Consider the following 23,231-nt stretch of genomic DNA (forward strand, 5'->3'; position numbering starts at 1 on the left):
TAAGTGTTAATTGAAGTTTGTTTAATTAACACTTTTATTCAACAACAAAGCATTAACCTGATCAAAGCATTTAACTGGCAGTAAAGGCATTTATTATGTTGCTGAAATTCTTTCAAACTTTTTAATTCTTAAAAAATGTATTACAGTTTCCACAAAACTATTAAGCAGCAACTGTTTTCAACATTGATAATAATAAGAAATGTTTAATGAGCAGCAAATCAGCATATTAGAATGATTTCTGAAGGATCATGTGACACTGAAGACTGGAGTAATGATGCTGAAAATTCTGCTTTGACATCACAGGAATAAATTACATTTTAAAATATACTGTATTAGAAAACAGTTATTATAATTTGTAATAATATTTCACAATATTACTTTTTTACTGTAGTTTTGATCCAATAAATGCAGCCTTGGTGAGCATATGAGACTTCTTTAATCTAAAAAAAATAAATATCTGATGTCTACAGTGTTTTAAAGATAGTTTTAGTGTAGGAACAATCCAGAAGAATCAAAAAGTAGAGTAATTAAGTGATAGTTAACTTTAGCCTGCACATGGAAAGTGCATTTCTACACATTACATCAGAACTCAAAGGTGTTGCATTACTGTTTACACTGCCTGTTCTGTAGGTTTCCACAAGCAAGATCACCAAGGGGGAACAAAATCCATATTTATTTAATTATATTTCACATAAAAACACAATCTATATTCGTATCACACACCTTCTTACAAGCAATCAATAATGACTCCCGATTGAGGTTTACAGAACGGTTTCTTCTGTCAAATCTAATTCAACAGGATCATATTAATCTGCTGTCAGTGATGCTGTAACACATGAGATTGTGATCCCAGTATACTGTATTTCCCTGGACATTCTTAAGTCTTGCACATGTGGCACAACATTTACACCACTGCAATAGCCATAGGGTTGCAGAAGGCACAAACACACACCTGACCTGTCGCTAGAGGCTGAGCATCTAGTGAACTGATGGTTGGGGAATGCAGGTATAAGAATTTGTTCCACAATGGACAGGACAATAACACAAAGCATTTCTATATATTGAAAAGTGACCTTGGGAATTCCATACATCACAAATTCTCATTTGTTTTTGCACACTGCATTGCAGACAACTGCATTTATTGCAGGGGCACTGCCTAAACAAGTCAGAATCTCCTCAAAAAAAAAAAAAAAAGATAACTGACAGTAAAAATAGATTTTAAAAATAATTAATTAATTAAAATAATTAACCAAAATCAGCATATTAGAATGATTTCTGAAGGACCATGTGACACTAAAGACTAAAGTAATGGCTGCTGAAAATTCAGTTTTGCCAACGCAGGAATAAATTACATTTTAAATATAGTTAAATAGAAAACAGTTATTTTAAATTGCAATAATATTTCATAATAGTACTGTTTTTACTGTATTTTTGATAAAAATAAATGCAGCATTAAAAAATATCTGACACTAAAGCATTTAGGTGTCCTAAAACTGTCTCTAAATGAAAATTAATTTAATTCAGTTTAATTCAATCATAAGAAAAAGTGCATTGCTATTAATAATTACAATTCCTTTAAACTAAATCAATTCAAATTTGAATATTACATCTCTAAATTTAAGCATAAACCTCACATTTAACTGGAACACTTGGAAAAAAAAATCTCCAAGAGAGATGCCTTTGCCTCCTCATTTCAGACACCATCACACACCACTGATTTATTATCCTTGCTTTTAAAAAAGCATTTTCAGAAGCAACAAAAGCATAGAGTTCCCTCTCAGTCGGTCACTCTCGACGTCACGTCGGAGGACGAGACGTTCTTCTACCTCAATCAGCAGACTGCCATTTGATATACTGCAAATGTTCTTGTTCTGAAAGACGTCAACATCCTCATTTTACAGATGAAAGACCATCTGTAGAATATGCAAAAGGTGTCCAATTTGTGCATCTGCAAAGACACTTTTTTTCAGCACAATTAGTATTGAAATTTTGATCTACACTGCAAATGCTGTTTACATTTGCCAAAAGGCTGAAAATAGTTATTTGACATTTGTAGTGCAAATGTAGAAACTGTTGGAAAGACCAGGTGGCAAATGATAGTTATCATGAGAGCAAATGATGTGTAGACCGTGAAGCACATTTTAAAATAACCCCTCCAACAGCATGAGGGTTTTTTGTTGTTATTTGTGCATTTATATGGTATGACATGGACTTGCTAACACAGCCTGGCACAGGTGAAATGATCAGCAATTACCAAAAGCCAGAATGAAGGAACAGCTGCGATAATCATCCGAAAGTGCACATCTTTAAATGATGTTCATTAACAGAAGCATATCATGCACTTAAGAATGTATAGTAATTGCTAAATTACCATGGAAACTGAAGTTCTTATTCTTATATCTATAAGACATAACCTAATGTCATAATGAATTCTGCATAATCCAATCATTACTGACCACATTGAGAACACTGCACAAAACATGACATGACCATTAACAGAATCAGCAGCTTATGTCATGCTACAGGTCAGATGGAGGGGTCAGTACAAACTAATTATTTCCTTCCGCTGAGAAAATAATCAGAATTGAAAATGAGCAGTGAGGATGAGGAGCTGTTTCAGTGCCAGTTGCCCTCGCCCAAAATTGAGGTCAGGGAAAGTTTTTTAAATTGTTGGTCTAACTTGAATGGGTATACTCCAGTGTAAATGCTCACACTTGACAGTGTCCTCCTCCTGCTGCCATGATGATTAGCCGTTAGATGATTAGTCTGAATATGCATTTGATATTATCATCTGTTTTGGATATTATCATCTGTTTTGGGTGATCCAAAGTGGGCAATGCTAAATACAGGTACAAATACAGGTGAGATTTCTATCTCACCTACCAAAAATTTTACTCCTTTAATTAAAAACAAAATTCGGCAAAAATACCAATATCAGTGATTGATATAATATATATATATATATATATATATATATATATATATATATATATATATATATATATATATATATATATATATTGTGAATTAATTAAAAATATAACATGCAAGGGATAATGTACAGTTAGCCTCCTACAAGACAAAATTCCTGATCACCCTCTCAAGATTTACCTTTATGATCGAATTTGAAAACAAAACAGTAAAACAAACACAAAGGTTAAAACAAAAAAAGCAAACCAAAACAAAACAAAATGACGGTCTTTTCAAAAACAAAACAAAAAACAGTCGTCAAATCAAGACAAAACCAAATAAAAAACAAAACAACAGTCTTGTCAAGTCGAGACAAAACCAAACAAACAAACAAAAACTGACAGGCTTGTCAAGACAAAACCAAACAAAATATAATGAAACAAATTAAAATAATACAGAACAAAAGAACAACAACAACAATAGTCTAGTAAAGTCAAGACAAAACTAAACTAAACAACAGTCTTTGTCAAGTCAAGACAAAACTAAACCAAACAAAAACAAAACACAAACAATGCAAAAAACACAAAGCCCAAACAAAACAAAAAACAAAAGCAAGGCATGTAGCATGGTCCTGTTAGCCACAATCTGGCTGAAAAGTGCAGCTTTCTCCAATGACAGCCATTCAAAAGTGTTTTCAAATAAAAACAATTTTGTAAACAGCACAATATCACTAATATGACAATATAATATAGTAGATGTGCTGGTACTGAGATGAATTAGAATGCCAACGGATGTTTTTCTGAAGGTATTATAGACCTCCTTGCCCAAGATGGCTCTTTAACACCAGTTGTAAACAGGGCCCAAGTTATGTGAAGTGCCTGATAAAGCCGGACAACACTTTTGGCCTCTGCACCTCAACGCTTTGTTTGACATGAAATACTGAAAGCGTGGCTGCTATAGCACTGTCATTAAAGCGCTCATCCCAGCTTCACAGTGCTCAAGGTTAGTCCGATTTCTCCCCATGATGACGATTTATTTCATCTATTCTTCACCTAGGTTGTGAATTCACTCTAGCACTCAATAAACACAGACTAATTTACAACACAAGACAGAAAAAAAATACTAGAAAAATGTCCCGAAAAGAAGTAGAAGGGGAAAAAAGTGCACACGCCATTTTTCAAAATCATCTTTGCGCTACGTTTATCTTTACAGCAAAGAGGCAGATTTCACTTCTTAAAGTTTATTAGCAAATAAATCCTTGAAGTGACTCAAAACTACCTGAAACAAATCGCTGCCATTAGTGCGGTGAGCAAAGCCAATCCATCATCTTTATATCCAAGTAGACTTAATTTTTTTTGGAACACAGTCAATTTGAAAAAACTTTCCTGCAAAGACAGGTTGGAAAATTTGTGCTAATTCCTCACAATACACAGCGCTCATATCACGGTTTAACAGAAGACGCTTGTTCTCTGCAGTTTCATTAGAAGAAAGATTACAAGCAACTTTGCTCCAAAGTTGCTAAATATTGAGGAATACAGCGTGCAGCTGAGGTTTACATACACTCCCCACCTCCAGATGAAGATTGTCACATGTGCACACAATTAAATATGCCTATGGCAGGAATATGCCTATTCACTACCTAACCTAAATAAGAAATATCAGTTCTGGAGATTTGAGGTGTATTGGGCCTCTAGACTTGAGAGTTATCAACAGCAAAGCACCTGGCATGTCTCATTACAATATACAACCACTGTAGAATATTACTGAGCTCCAGGAGCCTCCAAAAGCAAGTGAACGCTTGTCGAATACTGAATATGATGCTGAGGGGTTCAGAACCCACAACGTGTATGGATAAGCGCTCTGGGCTTGACTGTGACATATCTCTTACCAGATGGGAAGCATAATGAAAACATGCCACATGATATAACTGTACGTGTAAACTACTTTAAAACACTGACTCGCTTTTAAGGCCTATTCACATCGAGTACAAAACCAAAAACTCACCAGACAATACAGTTTTTACTCACTTGAATTCAAAACAGTGTCAGAAATGTACTTGTCCAAAAAAGGGCCAATATTTCCCCATTGGACTGATTTTCAGAGGCATTTTTTACCTTTGTATCGGCATTTTTAGAATTACCGTATTAAATGTATGTGTTGTCTGTTGTTTAGAATTACATTTTACAATATTTATAGCATTTATTCAACTAATTCAAATCAATCAGAATACTATAAGCTTTCAACATTGACAAAAGTCAAAATCACCAATAACTATAGAAATATAAACTGATCAGCCCCAACATTAAAACCACCTGTCTCCCACTCGTCCTGCCAAAACAGCTCTAATACTTTGAGACATAAGACTTTTGAACATGTCCTGTGGTATCTGGCAACAAGACATTAAATAAAAACCTGCAAGTTGCGAGGTGGGACCTCAATGGATTGGACTTGGTCCAGCCCATCAAGCGGATTGTGAACCAAATTTGGTGGCCAAGGTAGCACCTTGAACTCTTTGCCATGACCCTCAAACCATTCCCGAACAATTTCTGCAGTGTGGCAGGGTGCAGTGAAAAAGACCACCGAGAGCAAGGAATACCAATGCCATGAAGGAGTATAAATACCAGGACCTAAGGTTTCCCAGCAGAACACTGCCTAGAGCATAACACTGCTTCATTCCGCCGGCCTGCCTTCTTCCCATACACAGCAAACTGTGATGCACTATGTGTTCTAACACCTTTCTGTCCTGACCAGCTTTAAGCAGCTCTTCTGTTTGATCCGACCAGACGGGCTAGCCTTTGCTCCCCACGTGCATCAGTGAGTCTTGGGCCACCTGACGCCGGTTCACCGGCTGTCCTTCCTTGCATCGCGTTTTTAGGTACTAACGACTGCATACCAGAAACACCCTACAAGACTTGCTGTTTCGGAGTTGCTCTGACCCAAATCATTTATTCTAGCCATCAATATTTGACCCAATACCTGACTAGTTGTTGTCTAATATATTCAACCCACTTGACAGGTGCCATTGTAATGATATAATCAATTATTCACTTCATCTGTCAGTAGTTTTAATGTTGTGGCTGTTCAATGTATTGCAGATTAATGACAAATATAATATTTCAGTGTACAGCCAGCCTGATCCATGTTGATGCAGCAGATGCAAACAACAAAATATCAAAACTATGAAAATATATTACTTTCTGCTGCACTACTTTTTGCTTTTTCTTTGTTACTGCGAAGGCTTATAAATGATCCTTGCACTCAGAGACCAATTATATCAACATACTGTACAACTTCAGACATGTTTTCTTTCTGTAAATACTCACTCAAAACAGAGACAAGCATTTTTTAAAACAGAGGTTGCGTGCTGGTTGTTGTAGTCTGAACATCAATGTCTTTAAACCTCTGGATATTAAAACAGCTACTGTCATCATGTTGCTGTGGAAAACCATAGAGGGGAAAAAAAGAGTGCACATTTTTGTCTAAACATTGCCATGATATTCAGAGAAAATATTTCTCTTTATCGACTTTATAGAATGGATTGTTCACAAGTCTATAATTTTTATTTAAATCAACTCAGAATTTTAAATTATTTGAGAGCATAATATAACTGCGCATGTAACATGCATACATAACATCCCATATGACAAGCACCTGGATGAGAGGAGCTTGTGTGTTTGTCAAACCTTTAGATGCATCATGTCATGAATTCAAAATGAACTTGTGGTGCATTCATAAATGCCACATACTGTGCAGCTCAACTGATGTGCTGAAGTGCACTTCTGCTTTGAATTAGTGAGTCACGGATTTCCTCTCTGAAAACTTCAAGGCTAGTGTGATGCCGGCGGTGAGCCTTATGCCAACACAATAAAATCAGATCTGTTTATGACTATGGCTGATGACTGTAGTTCCCATATGGACACTCAATTCAGTCTTGTTAGCCTGTCCACACCCACTACTCATTAATCTTGTTTTATTACAGTGAGCCTGGACAGTGCTTTATGAGCCTATATGAAAAGTAACCTGTCCTCTGGAGGTCTTTTATGTCCAAACAGCATGTCAAATAGCATCTTTAAAGGGGGACAGTTATACCAAAAATAAAAGTTTTGTCAACTATGTTAATTCAAACCTGTATAATTTACTTTCTTTTGTGGAACATAAAAGTAGATATTTTGAAGAATGTTGGTAATCAAGCCAAACGGCTACAACTGACTTTCATTTATATGATCAAAAACACATTTGAGACATAAATATCCTTTTATTTACATTTTTGGGTGAACTAAGCGCACAGTTAAATAATTATGTAATGTTGCTGCAGCACTTTTTGCATTCATTTTATTCTTAATTCAGAAATATAATTGTAAAAATAATTTTAATTATTATTTGACATTTAGTGTTTTAAAGTAGTGTTTTTTGTCTCATGTACCCCCAAAACCCCTCAATAACACCTATTCATTAACACTGAATCACTTACTCGTATTATTTTGGATATTATTCATCATTATTATTTATAATAATGAAGCAATTAATATTACTATAATTGACTTTAACAGACTTCCCAAGCATGTTTCCCTTTAATGAGATGCATGAGCTTTTAAGAGTTCAAGAGGAACTCATGCAGAAACATTCTCAAGATTTAATTGGCTCTCATTTAAAAATAATATCACTAAGTCTTGATGTATGTTTTACAGTTTTAACAAAGCAAAAGTAAAATAGTTTTCTGGTTGGGAATCACTGTTCTAAGGAAGCTCTTCACATTGTGATGTTGAGAAAAGAGTTTTCAAAGGTTTAATGAAAATAATTTCTTAGTGGAGAAGAAAGGGCCTGCATTAACATGAACAAATGATAAATCACTTGTCAAATTTCGAGTTTCATTACAACATGGGAAGGTACAGGTGTCTTATCTCCGCAATTCTAGCGGCCAGTCAGAACATCAGTGAAATGTAGAGGAGGGGGAAATGTGATGCAGCTCCAAGTCAAAACATCTGCTGATATTTTACACAGGAGTGCTCATACATCTCCTGGGATGCTCGGTGAACTGGGGCAGGGGGGTGTGCATGAGCGCAGCTGAACAGTGCCTCCTAGAGGCACATGCTAGTGGAGTTGAATTGATTGAATTTAATTGATTGTCCATGTCAATGAAAGCTGCTCTCTGAGATGCTCTCTAATCAAAGAAGGTTGACAAAAAAGGCCCATGCCCAGCAAATAAATAAAAAACGAAATAAATAATTATGATAACAATAATTATGAATATTAATAAATACCGTACATGCATGTGTGTATGAATGCATTCTCGCATTCTCACACACACACACACAATACTACATTATCAATGTAATACATAGATATTTTGCAATTATTTGAATGCATGTATTAAAAAACAATAATAACAGCCATTTCTTTTCATTTGTAATGCATGCATTATATTAGACAGAAAACAAAAAATTATAGCTATGCACTAACATTTCTGCAACCAAAAGAATTTTGGCAGAAACAGCAATTTTCAGTTTCGGCCTGAAATAGTTTTGGAGGGCTAAATTCATTGACCAAAAAAGCATTTCTCTGACAGTGTGTTTTGACTGTCAGTGACTATTTCACACATGCAACATAAATAAGCTACAAGAGGTAAGTAAACACATGTGGACCCTTGTACTGGATATGCAATATCGATTTTGTTTTTAATTGATAGTGATATGCATTCTTGAATCTCAAATCAATCTTTCAGTTTATGCTGTTTCACAATAGCTCTGTGCTTTGTTACTTTTAATTGGAAACAATTTAACAAACTATTGTTAAAATGTGCTGGAAATGTCCAAAAAGGAGTGACACATAAATCGTTACACCAAGTTTTATATTTAAAATCAACAAACAACAAATACAATTTTTGTTTGCATAAGCACTAAAACAATAACATTACCTTACCAATGATGTCTGAATTTTAAATGACAACGTGACTGGCAACAGTTTATCTAATAAAATGTACGAAATGTTCAAATAAAGCTTTGAAAAAGTTTAATAAAATGGCAAACCTCACATTTTAACCTTTAAATAAAGAAAAGGGTTAAGTCAAAATGCTAATTGATTAATAAATGGTTATAGGTATTTTATCTGCTCTAAAGATAATTCTAGATATCCGAATTGTTTAAATGTGTAGAATCCACATAAGCTTGTTCTTCATCAACCGGTCAAAATTTACAGCAGGGCATGCAAATTCGGTCCGTTTTTTGGCCAGACAAAAACTGCACACAGGCTGAATGTAAATGTAACTCTCTATAAAACCACTCTCTGACACTAGGTGGCGCTTATGGAACAGAAGAATTAGAGCTGTTTCCCCATAACCTCCGTGGACAAAGCAGCATTGTGATTAAGAACACTACTTTATTAGGTAGCCTATTAGATGGAGCAAAGATGAAAACAAAATGCCATCGAATCAGAGGTACTTTAGAGGTACATTCATATAATTAATTCATTCATATATTCAATTGTATAATTCCATTAGCACTCTTTAAAAACCTCCCAGCTTTCCACCATGTTTTCACACAAAACGAAAGTACTCTGTGTGCTGTGCACACACTGAAAACTTTCGTATTTATTTATCCTAAATTGTTCAAATCGTGGTAATCGAATACGGTTTTAACGATATTTCAATGGTGATACTAACCATAGAGAATGTAATCATGATTTATCATCAAACCGGTGATCGTTACATCCCTAGTAACACTACATTTACCTCAAGAAAGCCAATGTCTATAAACTTGATAGTCAACTAGAAAAAAAAATCCAAAGGAAAGGGTTGAGCAGAAAATAAGACAGTTGAAGGTAAGGAGCATGAGGGCTCTACTCACATCCTGAAAGAGTCTCCTATCAGAGGCGAGGCGTTTGGAGGCCAGAGTCTTGGTGACGTGGTAGAAGGTGAGCAGGGCTCTGTGCTGCTGAAGGCTGTCCTGAACTTTCACACACTCCAGCAGAATAGGGATCAGCTCGGGCCACTGCCAAGGACAGTCCAGACGTGCCACTTTAGCGATCAGCACTGCTATCTGTGTGGCGATCTGCAAGAAAAGCTACATTTCAAGGACGCATCCAGCAGCAGATTTCACAGCTGGCTGTGAATACATCAATATTCATTAAAATATGAAATTAATGACTATTGAAGTAACAGTCATCACTTCCTGTGGGCATTTAGCCCTTTCAAACACGTCTTAAATGGTTATGAGATTTTAATTAACCATTATAATTAAATTAATTAATCCAATATCCATAAATGCAGAAGTGTTACCACCATTAAAGGAGCAATTACAGCAATTAAATATCTTTGACATTGTGGCTGTAATGAAGGAGGAGACTTTTTTACATGTAACCAAATATTCAATACTGAGGGAGACAGAACTACCATATTCATCACCCACTAATAATTGCATTGGAAAAACTGTGCATGTATGTGTGATGCACAATTGTTTTCATGTGTGTTTTGTTTCGCTCAGTTTTTTGGCAAAGCAGTAATCTGTTCTGATTATCTTACACTCAATGCAAATTACACAGCAATGTTCTAACTAAAGCCCTATTCGCATGGGATTAGTATTACCTGGTGACCTCCAGTCATTTGTAATATTTGCGGAGGTTGTCTGTGGTCTTAATCCCGTGCGAATCGGCCATGTCTGTAATTTGTAAAGTAAAAATCCCCACGCAAATGACCTACCATATTTCGCCGAACACAGAGGTCCTGTGATAATATTAGTCCCGTGTGAATCGGCATCTCTGTGATTTGGCCAGCATTTGGCGGGTTGTATATAATTTTTCGAGGTTTTTGTTTCCTGTGTGCCTTTTTATCCATCTTTCGCGAAGAATGGAGCTGCGTTGGGGTGTTTGATAGTATTTTGGGTGCTGTCATATCGCTACACCATACGATTTGCAGAAAGAGAAAGCTGAAAAGGTTTTGAGGTTAATGAGTTACAAAAAAATCAAGTATAAAGCTTGAGTTATTATTTTAACCTGGTGAAATTTAAATAACACGAAAACTATATTATTTTTTTTTTAAATCCATCTAACCGGACCATAGATCGGGACTCTCAAAGCCTTGACATCATATCCGGGAGATAAGTCAGTAAATTTGAGTAAAATCACATGCTTTGCTTATCCTGTGCTAATACACCACACCGTAGGCCTGGGCGATAAAACGGTATCGATATTTATCGACGGTACCTTCTTCGATATCGATATAAAAATGTTCTATATAGTGCAATATATAGGCACATGCTATGAGTGACGCAGACAGCTCACACAAACACGAACACATGCTGAATTGAGTGCTGTGCCTGCCTGTGATGAGGAGATTGTGAATAAAGAATGAATATTAGTCGAATTTAAAATAAACATTTGCATTTGAATGTTAGGAGTGCATCAGGGAGCGTCTTCAGTGGCACACGAGATGCGGTGATAATAATGTAAGTGACGTTGTTGCATTTTAATGTTTTGTAAGTCTAGTCCACGAGATGCGCCGCTGCTGTGTTATGCATTCAAAATATTAGAGAAACCTATAGTAGCTCAATGCGGAGAAGATCTTGATTAGGTGAAAACCGAAACCAAGCCATTCACACAGAACGCATATTCAGCGCATTTTTAGACGGACAAATATGACTGCTGCACTCGCGTCTCACACAAGAGATGTCTAGAAACCCATGCAAAGTTAAAACAGTTTCAACTTTTAGAAAACACATCGCGAATTTGTGGAGGATGTTTTTAAATGCAATCTGCATGATGGGCGATTTGGCTCTTTGTATTAAGCAATGCATAAATACATGATGCTATTTTGTTCATAATTGTTTATGAAATATACAAAATTATATTTGATTTATATGAGTTAATTTAGACGTAATGCCGTTTTTTTTATAGACATTTATTTCTTTGCGTTGACAATTTAAATGTGCTGCATTATTTTGCTCATTGTGCCTGTGGCCTCGGGAGACAAGCCAAAAGTTTCCTTAAAACCTACTGTATTTAATCCGCATATAAAACATTAGAAATTAGATATTTGTTTAATTTTTATTGTGTTTGACTGTTAAAACAAAACATTGTTGTTGTTTGTCTCAATAAATTGGGTTAATTTAAAAATACAGTTAAATTAAAAAAAAAATTTCTATTGATCTTTGTTTTAAAAAAGGTTACAAAAAATTTCAATAATTATCGATACCGAACGATATGAAACATTATATCGTTGATACATTTTTTAGCTATATTGCCCAGCCCTAACCACACGAAATTCAGATGTGGTGGGGGGGTCATTTCAAAATCACACAAGGTCCCAGACCTTAATCCCGTGCGAATAGGGCTAAAGATTATAATTGCAAATTAGACCAAAGTTCCAAAATATTCCATTCAAGTGATCTGTGTGGTAATAATAGGAATAATTAGTGCTACATTCTGTACATCTCCAAACATATTTTCTCATTTACATTTATGCATTTAACATACACTTTGATTCAAAGCAACTTCCAGTGCATGTAATGTATGCATTTCACTATTATGTGCGTTTCCTGAGAACTGAACTTGCCATGACCTTGGTTTTGCTACAGTGTACTCTTCCAGTTAAGCTACCAAATAAATACATGAATAAATATTTATAATATATTAATATTATTGCAACTTTTGCAAAGCCCTTCACTATTTATTTCTGTAATTTATTTTTTATTTACTTTTGTATTGTCGCTTCTGCATCCAATATGGAAATAACAGGGCAGTGTTTGTGTACTACATCTACTTCATTCACTAATGTATGCGAGTCTCTAGCTATTCGGGCAGTGTCAGTGCCATGGTCTATAATAAGAAAGCACATTTAAGCCTACAATTAATTTTCATGTGCCTGTGACATTACTCCACAACAAGAATTGAGCACAGTCATTAGTAATCAAATAATAAACCAATAGTGTGTAATACCAACCCATCCAAAAACTGTGCAGAACACAGAAACAAATGCATTGAAAAACACAGTAACAAATGAGAAAAATATTATGATAAATGGATGTTCAAAAGAAATGTTTTTTCAGTTTTTAACTTGTAATTTTAATTGCTTGTGTTATTGTCCACGTTCCCTCGAAATCAACATCTCCCAATAATCTAAATATTGCATTCCACTTAACTTAAGCTTATCGATTACTACCAGAATTACAAGTTAAAACTGCATCTAAAAATGAAACATCTACTGTTATTATAAGAGCAGCAGATGTTGATTTAAATCCATGGATGTCACACCGCTTTATTATAATAGATTTTCTTATAATGATTCAGATTTGTTCAAACTCAAGGGTCAAATTAATGCAATGTATAAAACTGCCCCAAAAAAATCAATGTCTCCAGGATTGCTCAACAACAGATTACAGCACAGACTTTAAGTGCTTTTCGACTACAGGCCCATTGATCTTTCACTAGAATCACAGATCAGACTCTTACTCACTAAACAGAGGAGTTTAATGGTACTCAATCATGTCTGATAGTTCATTTTATTGGATGACTGATCATAAACAGGACAGGTAGAGCATGGTCAGGGAATGAACTGCATTTCTCTTCATGTGGCAAGTGTGTGTGTGTGGGTGTAGAACTGTATGTATGTACACACTAAGCTGGTTGACCGGCTCGTTAAAATTAGTGATGAGACCAGCACGGAGAGATGACTTCTCTTCTTCTGAGAGAGCACTTGAGAAGAAAGAGAGAAATACAGAGTGTGAGAGACAGAAAAGAGGTTGTCAATACTGAATCTAGTGTCCCTGAATCACAGAGGAAAACAGTGACACTAAAAAGTAGTTGGTCACTCTGACCACTTTTAAAAATGTATGAATGTCATTGCATTAGGTAAAAAAAAAAAAATCAATACAAGTGACATTTATTTTTAATAAAGATAGCCCAAGCACACTTTTCAAGCAAAATGTTTCACAAAAACAAAGTGTCAAACAGATATCCTGCTCAATCACACTACTAAGATTTTTTATCAAAGATGCATTCAATTGACAGCAAAGGCATTTATAATTTTACTAAAGAATTCTATTTCAAATCAATTCTACAAAAATATTAAGCAGCACAATAATGTTTTCAACACTGATAATAACCAAATTTAAAACTTTTAAATTCAATTTTAAAATAAAACATTTCAAAACTGAAAACAGTTCTTTTAAATTGTAATAATAATTCACATTAAGGTTTACTGTATTTTTGGTTAAAAAAATCTAGCCTTTGAGAGCATAATAGATTTCTTTAAATGTTCTTTAAACGAAAAAAAATAAAACCTAACAGACCTCAAGCTTTTGAATGGAAGTATTAAAAAAACCCTTCTATTTTCCATGCAAAATTCTGTACAGCGACAATGGCATTAAAACATGAGTCCAGAATGTTCTAAGCTAGCTGAGAGAAAAAATCACACGCTTTTAACCAAGTACACCATTGAGCACTTTTGTTCAGCAGAGCCAAAATCTCCAGCGGGTCACTGACTAACCAGAATTTGAGAATTTCTGTGAATTACAGCAGGGCAAGAGCCTCAAATTAATTAGATGTTCACTGGAGGCCACAGGTGACAGAAGCACTAAAGTAAGAGTCTCTCTAAATCGGCTGGTCTGTCACCTCTGAGGGCTGGAGGACAAAACCACAGAACAAACAGACTAAGAAAGACTCAGGTTTTTTAAGAGCTGCAGTTAGCTACGCTCGACCCTTGATACCGGGACTGTCCTCCTGTCTGATACAATATTTTATATCGTGATTCCATTTCTCTCAATACTGCATCAACACTTCAGGTCCTCGCATTGATGTTTTTTATGTGCTCATGCATATCATTTCCAACAATTAAATTAATAGAGCTAATGGCATGAGAGACAGAAACCAATACCTCACATGTTTCAGTTGTGATTTAATTATGATTGTGATGCATCAATTGTTATGTATTTGTGTATAGTACACATAAAAAGCTTACTGTATAGTGATGTGTGAGATAGTTGGCAATACAGAGCTCTATTTCATACGTAACACATTAATACCATACAAATGTAACTTTGTATACGAGTAAGCATTATTTTTGAAGAACCAGAACATGCATAACATTCGACCTGACAGAAACACTGAAAAAGACGTCCTAAGAAACAACACTTTCTACATCACATTGCCTGAGGCTCTGTTAACACTAAAAAAAGAAACCACACACTGCCCACAGATGTTAGCCAGTCATAAAACTTGAATTCAGTCCTCTGACAACAGATAAGTTATGAGATTGTTCAGAGTTTGGAATGTTTGGGAAACATTTTTGGAAATTCATTGTTTTTGCAATTCCATCTGGTGCTGTGAGTGAAACAAAAATGCTTTTAACATCTTTAGATACTTTGTAATTTAGAGGATTTCACGAAAATGAATACCTGTTTTTAGTTTCATATTTAACAATGAAATGCCAGCTTGAATAAATGTCAATTAAAATTTATGAAACAATTAGAGGTTTGAATAAAGCTAACAACAGTGGTAGAAATTATAAATCCCACTGCATTTATGCAGTGTTTTGCGTTTACAATTAGGATACAAAGACAAAATTCTGTTCAGCTAAATAAATATGACTATTATGAAGGATTAGTCACTTCTGGGTGTTCAAATAGAAAACCAAAAGCATTGTCACCGCAGTTACAATTGACACTAATTTAGTTACATCAATAATGCAAAAATCACTGTAACAAAAAAACAAAAAAAACTCAATGTAATTTTACATTAGACTGTGATTTTCTTAATGGGCTGTTATTAGTTGTTAGAATGAGATTTTTCTGGTCTGCTTTGACATAAATGTGATAATGGTTCTATGTGGGCGATTAAGACATTTCTGAAACAAACATCATGTTCATCTCTCAGTTAAAGAAACAACCTTGATAGAAAGTCTAGAAATGGCGATGAAAATCAGATGTACTTACTGGGGTGCAACTCTTCTCCAATAGCGATCGATGCCATTCTTGAAATAAATGACAGCTGGCCATCTCAAATTGACGTCCAGCAAGTGATTATTGAAGATACTCTGAACAAGACCAAAGCAAAAAAGAGCAAGAAATAAACCTATAGGACTATCAAACTTTGGGGTGAAGTGAAAAGTTGAATTATCATACTTGTTTACATAGCAACAAGTTTGGGGTCGGTAATATATATAAAAAAAAATAAATTAAATAAAAAAACAGCATTATTGTGAAATATTTGTAAATTTTAAAATAACTGTTTTATATTTTAATATACTTTAAAATGGAATTTATTCCCATGATGGCAATTTTCAGCAGCCATTACTCTAGTCTTCAGCGTCACATAACCCTTCAGAAATCATTCTAATATGCTAATTTGGTGCTCAAGAAATATTTATTATCAATGCTGAAATTAGTTGTGCTGCTTAATATTTTTGTGGAAATAAAGAATTTTTTCACAATTCTTTGTTGAATAGAAAGTTTAACAAACAGCATTTATTTAAAATAGAAATATTTTGCAACAAAATAAATGTATTTACTGTCACCTTTGATTAACTTAATGCATCCTTGCTGAATTATTCATAATTGATTTCCAAAAAAAGACTTAATGACCCCAAACTTTTGAAAAGTAGTGTATTAGTGCTTTATTTTTTTGATTATTTTTCAATATATGAATATATGTTTCATCATTGCCCTGGCCTCTCAACTTTTGGCAGATGAGGGGGACTGTCTGATGTTTTTTGTATTATTATTTTTATTTTATTTATTTTTAAAAAGGTCATTTTTTGACGTCACTAGTGGCACAGAACTTACAGACGACACCTTTAAAAATACGCAACAATGTACAAAAAAAAGAGGATTTACGCATTTCCTGAGGTGAGGTGAAGTGAGGTGAGGCAAGTTAGGTTAGCGAGGCTAAAGTCTAACACTGAATAATTAAAGGCTATTCCACAGTGGAGTGAGTTTCGAGGTTTAATCCAGCATGCCATGTCCAGAATAAGAGCGCGGGGAGCGAGGAGCAGGCCAGGGAAAGCTAATGCTCATTGATAAATATGTAGTAGCAGCTGCGTTCAAGAGGGAGCATCTCCACCAGGCTCTGACACAGGGCCACCAAACCCCCTCGGCTGCTCAGAGACCAGGGCTCATTCCACTCTGCCAGATAAGAGTTCATACAGAGACCCATTTCTTACACAAGATGATGAGCAAAGGGTAATAAATTACCGAGGATCATCGTGAAGAAGAAATCTTTGTCGCATGCAAAAACAAGAGCAGAGAGGGTGCATTACCCGGCTCTGTGTCACAAACAGATACGTATTGCTTTCAAAATGTGACAGGTGAATATCATATCAATAGACAGCTTACAAGTAAACATGACTCAATAAAATCGACTCGCCGCCTCCGCCTAATTCACCTCAAGGTCAGCGAAAGCACCATTTGGGTAGACAAATAAGCCAAACACGAGTCCATACAAATCAGGCTGATTTCTTTGGGTGACAGACCGAGTGACAGCAGGTTGGCTCAAATACAAACAGATAAGAGAGGCAGATGGGACGTGACAGACATTCTTATAGCGCTGCAGTCGAAGTCGACGCCTGCAGAAATCACTGAAGGAAAAAAGTCTGCTGATACGTAGGATTGCGCTCCGTTCCTTTGCAATCCTATTTCATGCTAAACCTCAATAACGAAGGAGTCTGTGCCAAGTTTGAAGGCTTAAAGGATTTGAGAGGACATCTACACCACCATAGCCAGTGCTGTATGACAACACGGGCGCTGCTGAGCCCCCCTCAGGGGACAAGAGGGGTTGTACTGGCCAGGCCTGAGGGTCCACAGACACCTCATTCTCTGAAAGAGCAAGAGAAGATTTAGTCATACACAACCACAAGAGCAGAAACTGGCATTTCTGAAAATCCTGAAGATTTATTTATTTTTTGTTCTGAATAGGGACGTCAAAAGTACAGAGCTGCCCTAAGGCCGTGTAGGAGTTGTTTCTTTTTAAGTCTGATAAACTGTGCCCACTATTTCTTAATCTGTACTCTCAGTTTGCAACTGCACCCTTAACTTAAAAATCTCTAAGGCCTAATGATCAACGTTGGATGAATTATTAAAATTTTGGGGTCTGTCTTTTAAACCCTCTAGCACCACCAATGAGTCAAAGATGTTTACTCTAATAACTTTTAGCCTACAAACTAAATTTCTTTTGTTCTGGTTGACCTACATTTCTATATTGTCTCCTTGCATTCCTTTGAACATCAATTTCCTAAAAAAAAAAATTAAAAAAAAAAATTCTATTCCCTTTGGACCTTTTTATGGGTAATTTATTTAGTGCCAGATTAGAGAAGATAGAAAATCACTTTACAGCCCATTTATTCTTAAATCACCCTGTTAATGATGTTTAAATTATATATCATATAATATTATAGTTCAAATTAAGCATTTCCCTTTCTTTGTGTTCCAAAAGCTCAACCCCATAGCTTAGTATAGATATCACATGCTAGATTTTTGATCAAGCATTGAGGAAGGGGTACAGGATTCTGCAGGGTGATACTTCAGAAAAGAGCCCAGACTTTGAACAGAATTTTCATCAATAACAGCTGTCTACATGTTTTTATTTAAAGTTGGCATGCAGTGAAACTTCACTGCACTTCATCTATTTTTTAAATGCATGTTACAGATCTTATTGTGAACAACAAAACTACTTCTCACTACTTCTGTTTTAATCGTGAATAATTTGTTAGCACTTATATTTGCTTTATTTAACAGCATCAAGAGTGGTAGAATTGTATTTACTGGTACTGTCCCTAGTCCTTAATCAGCCTTCTGCTCCTCCTGCCAATGAAAACTCACGCTCAAACCAAAAAATATCATGGCCCGGGACAGCACAGTCTCCACTGTAAACACAACAAAGTGGTCTAAATGCCCTCCCCATCTGCCTTTGTTCAGCTTCTGAAAGGCAGCCAGATTTGAAAAAAAACTGGAAAGGTTCACTTCTAAAGACAAAAACAAAAACTCAGGGTGTTTGTGAGGAGATAAGCCATGACATGTAACAGAATTATACACCCTGCGTTCAGAAGCATTTAACCTCTGTGCGGCTCAAAGGTCATTACTAATTCATCTGCAACCAGTATGAAGCTTGAAATATTAATTTCACATTTCAAATAAATTAGCTCATATGCCAGTGCAGAGGATGGAAAATAAATTGCATGAATTGCACATTATTATGAAAATGATTTGGATTCAGTATGCAAAATCAGTGCCCTCCTGGACCACTTAGACCAGTGTTGTTTGGTTCGTCATCACTGGCAGCACATGACCTCCCTTAAGAACTGCTGCATACTTCATTAAAAAGCTTAATTTCTTATTTTATTTTGTAAGAAAAGTCCTCATAAATAAAACAGCGGCATGGCATGAATTGCAAAATGAGTCATGACAGCTAATGGCCATCTGGTGAGGATGTCAGCCCACAGCTCAGGTGGATCAGCCATCAGCAAAATTTATTTTTCCCAGCGGACAAGAAACCACAAGGGTCATTTCTACTATGCTGCACATATTCATGTGCCCATCATATGCCTTAACATATTTAGGAAAAAATAATGAAATCAATTTTTTAAAAATAGAAAACCATACTCATACATTTATTTTCACAATAAAGTGGGAAAAAATTAATCTTGCCTTTTAACACTAAAAACTGTTCATTTATTAAAGGGATAGTTCACCCAAAAATGAAAATTCTGTTATTAATTACTTACCCTTATGTCGTTCCAAACCCGTAAGACCTTCGTTCATCTTCAGAACACAAATTAAGATATTTTTGACGAAATCCGAGAGCTTTCTGACGCTGCATAGACAGCAACGAAACTACCATGTTCAAGACCCAGAAAAGTAGTAAGGACATGGATAAAATAGTCCATGTGACATCAGTGGCTAAACCGTCATTTTATGAAGCAATGTGAATACTTTGTGTGCAAAGAAAACAAAAATAATGACTTTATTCATTATGTTCCGAAGATGAACGAAGGTCTTACGGGTTTGGAACGACATGAGGGTGAGTAATTAATAACAGAATTTTCATTTTTGGGTGAACTATCCCTTTAAGAAATGTTGAATTATTCATGATTTATTCTTTACTTTAATAAAAAAAATTACTTAATTTTTATTTTATTTGTAATTAATTTTTATATTTGTAAATATAAAAAAATTATAACAAAAAAAATATTTCACTATTTTTTATAATTATTTTATCATATCAATATTTTTTATATCCCTTTAAGCAACAACATCTAGTTCACTAATGACATCACACTTCAGGAAAAGACATCATTTTGGCAAGAAAATAACAAACATCAGTAAGTATTAATGGTTTTGAATTCTTTCTTTTTTTTCAAATTCTGTAATGTTCTGTTTTGTGGTATTAGTTGCACTTTAATAACATTGAGCACGTTTACATGCACATTCTTAAGCCCATTATTCTTAATAAGCCAAAAACGCACATGGTCATGTAAACACGGTAACCGGTTTCCTTTTAACAGAGTAAAGTCATAGCTAAACGACCTAAGCATAAACCGGTCGACACAGGTAGTTTTTTTTTTGCCTCTTACCCCGATTTTGCGTGGCATGTAAACGCAATAACCTGCTTTCTGTCGGCTTATTGAAGTGTGCATGTGTGATATGTGACAGGAACACATCGTTAGTGCAGATTTAAGCACATCTAGACAGAGCAAACGTTTTGCAATAAACAAGCAGAAGTAGAAGTGGTTCATTCAAAATGCTGCATTTATAACTGCATGAGAGGATAATATATGAGCTGCAAGTTTCCCGCTGACATGTTGCACGCTTTATTTAACATCACAACTGACAATGTATGGAATACTCGGAGTCAGATTCATGCAAATTATTATATTTTGACGTCACTACAGGGAAATAACCTGATTTGTAAATAAAGTCGTGTAAACGCAGCTTACTTGCGTTGTCAGGTTACTGATGTGCATGTAAACATGGAAAACTGGTTATTTTAATAAGCTGATATTTGTGAGTTATCAGCTTACTGGTGTGCATGTAAATGTGCTCATTATGTGTGCGTGTTTGTTTGCATTTATGTTTAAAAGTTACTGCACAACAGAAATGACCACATTATTGCTCTACTCTCAGTGGAAATGTGCAGCAGGTTAGAAACAGAAGATGGATGAAATGGATCAGACTTTTGTGCTGTGGTTGTCTGTACTCAAGCCAAGATGATTATTTAATCTCTCTGGAAAGTAATTGTTATGCAGGCTCTTGTGGTGTCCAGCTCTAGGGGTGAGCGATATGACAAAAATCAAAAACAATTTAGTGACTTAAAGGGGTCATATGATGCTTTTTAAAGATCATTATTTTGTGTATTTGGTGTAACAGAATGTTGACATGCTTTAATGTTCAAAAAACACATTATTTTTCAAATACTGTACATTATTGTAGGTCGATTTCGCATCATATGACCCCTTTAAAAATACAACTTTTTTTTGTGGACTTGGACACACATCAACATGTAAGGTTATTCAAAACAAACGAATGGCCAACAAAAGCCTGGCATCAGTACAAAAACGGCTTCATATTATGTAACACCTGAATAAAAAAAAAAAACTCAAAGCAGTAAAACAAATCTGACTAGATAAGCCATTTTCGATATACAAACACTTGTAACAGAATTTTGGCTGAATTTTATATTAATGTGCAAAGTTGCTTTGCTTTGCTTGATATAAAACTACTTATATGAAGATATTTTTGACATGCCACAAGCCTCAGCTGACATGTATCACAGAATTTTTTTTAATAAAATTGCTCATATTGTGGCTGTATGTAGCAGATTCTCACCAGCAGCACTGAGCAGAAGCCAGGCTGGGTCTCCCATTGGTGAAGCTGCTCCTCTGCAGGCTTCAGCACAGCTGTGTCCTGACTGGTGGCCTGGGTCAAAGCCTGCAGCACCACTGAGCTGGCGCTCTGGATGTCCATTAGGTAAATCAGCAGACACAAACAGAGCACACAATACAGTTCATTTATTATCTTAATAGACTGGAACCCTGACAAATCATAATTAACATTGCTACTCACCAGAGTCCTTTGCTTTTATGAATCATTTAGAATAACACTGGAGTTCGTTATCTACCACACATTAACTACACACCCCGTACTTACTCAATAATATACAAATACATACATTTGAAACTCAAGGTCAGTAAGGGAATCTATTTAACAACGAGTTTTATTTATACCAGCATATTACAGTACCACAGAATATAATATACCTTTTTAACATTATATTTAATCTCCCATTCAAATATTTGGGGTCAGTCTGATTTCCTGTTTTTGAAAGAAGTCTCTTATGCTCACCAAGGCTGCATTTATTTAATCAGAAATAGTTATAAAGTAAAATATTACAATTTAAAGTAATTGATTTCAATTTTAATATATTTTAAAATGTAACATATTCCTGCAATTTTCTGGGTTTTTAAATATTATTAGTACCACATTATCCTCAATAAATCATTCTAAAATGCTTCTTTGGTGCTCATTATTTGGTGCTTATTATTATTAAATTACTTAATTTTAAAAAAAATTTTAAGTGTGCACTACTTAATATTTTTGCAACATTTGATATATTTAAAAAGAAGAAATGTAGTCATACCACTTTAATGTAACTCCTTGACAGCAGTTATGAATTAATTTCATATACACTTTTCTTGGAAAAAGGTGGCAAGCATTGCAAAACATTACTGATTTATCAGATGCTTAAACTATCAAAAAGTTATTCTTTACAAAACCTTGGCAGCTAGATAATATTACCACAAATAAGCAGAAATCACAACCACAATGAATCAAAAATCAAATGTTTATGTTTGAAAGGCATAAAAAAGTAGTATGTAAAGACAACGATGTGCTGGCCTGATGGGTAAAAGACAGTTCTGTCAACTGTTCCTAAAATCCTGGTGAAAATCCCAGACTTGTGTATTTCACCCAGGAAAATAACATCAAGTTGGAAATCTTTGCTGTGCAACTCTGCCCCCTATTTGTGCAAAACATAAACTGGCAAGGTTTTTTCAGCGACCTGTCCTGAATCATGCCAAAAACAAGACTAGTACAGCAGATGGCTTTAAAGGTTTCCACATCTCATGGACAAACAGAAAGTTGCTGGTTAAATGGCATCCATGCTGTGATAGAAACGAGTCCCATTTTTTTAATCACTGGTCAATAAAGCACAGATGCTGTGCATTTCCAATTATGAACTCAAAAGCTCTTGCCTTGTGTGCTGCAGAAAGAATGCACAGTTATAAGCAATGCTTGAAGTACAAACTCATAGTTAGGTATTAGAGCGATAAGCGCAACTACACTGCA

General features: G+C 35.2%; 1 pseudogene; it reads right to left on the reverse strand.

The window, feature by feature from the left end:
• Positions 1-21,851, reverse strand: part of LOC107565983 (importin-11-like) — a 185,769-nt pseudogene extending 163,918 nt beyond the window's left edge.
• Positions 21,852-23,231: the final 1,380 nt, after the last annotated feature.

This window comes from Sinocyclocheilus grahami, unplaced genomic scaffold (assembly GCF_001515645.1).
Source record: "Sinocyclocheilus grahami isolate Dianchi unplaced genomic scaffold, SAMN03320097.WGS_v1.1 scaffold1038.1, whole genome shotgun sequence".
Lineage (NCBI taxonomy): Eukaryota > Metazoa > Chordata > Actinopteri > Cypriniformes > Cyprinidae > Sinocyclocheilus > Sinocyclocheilus grahami.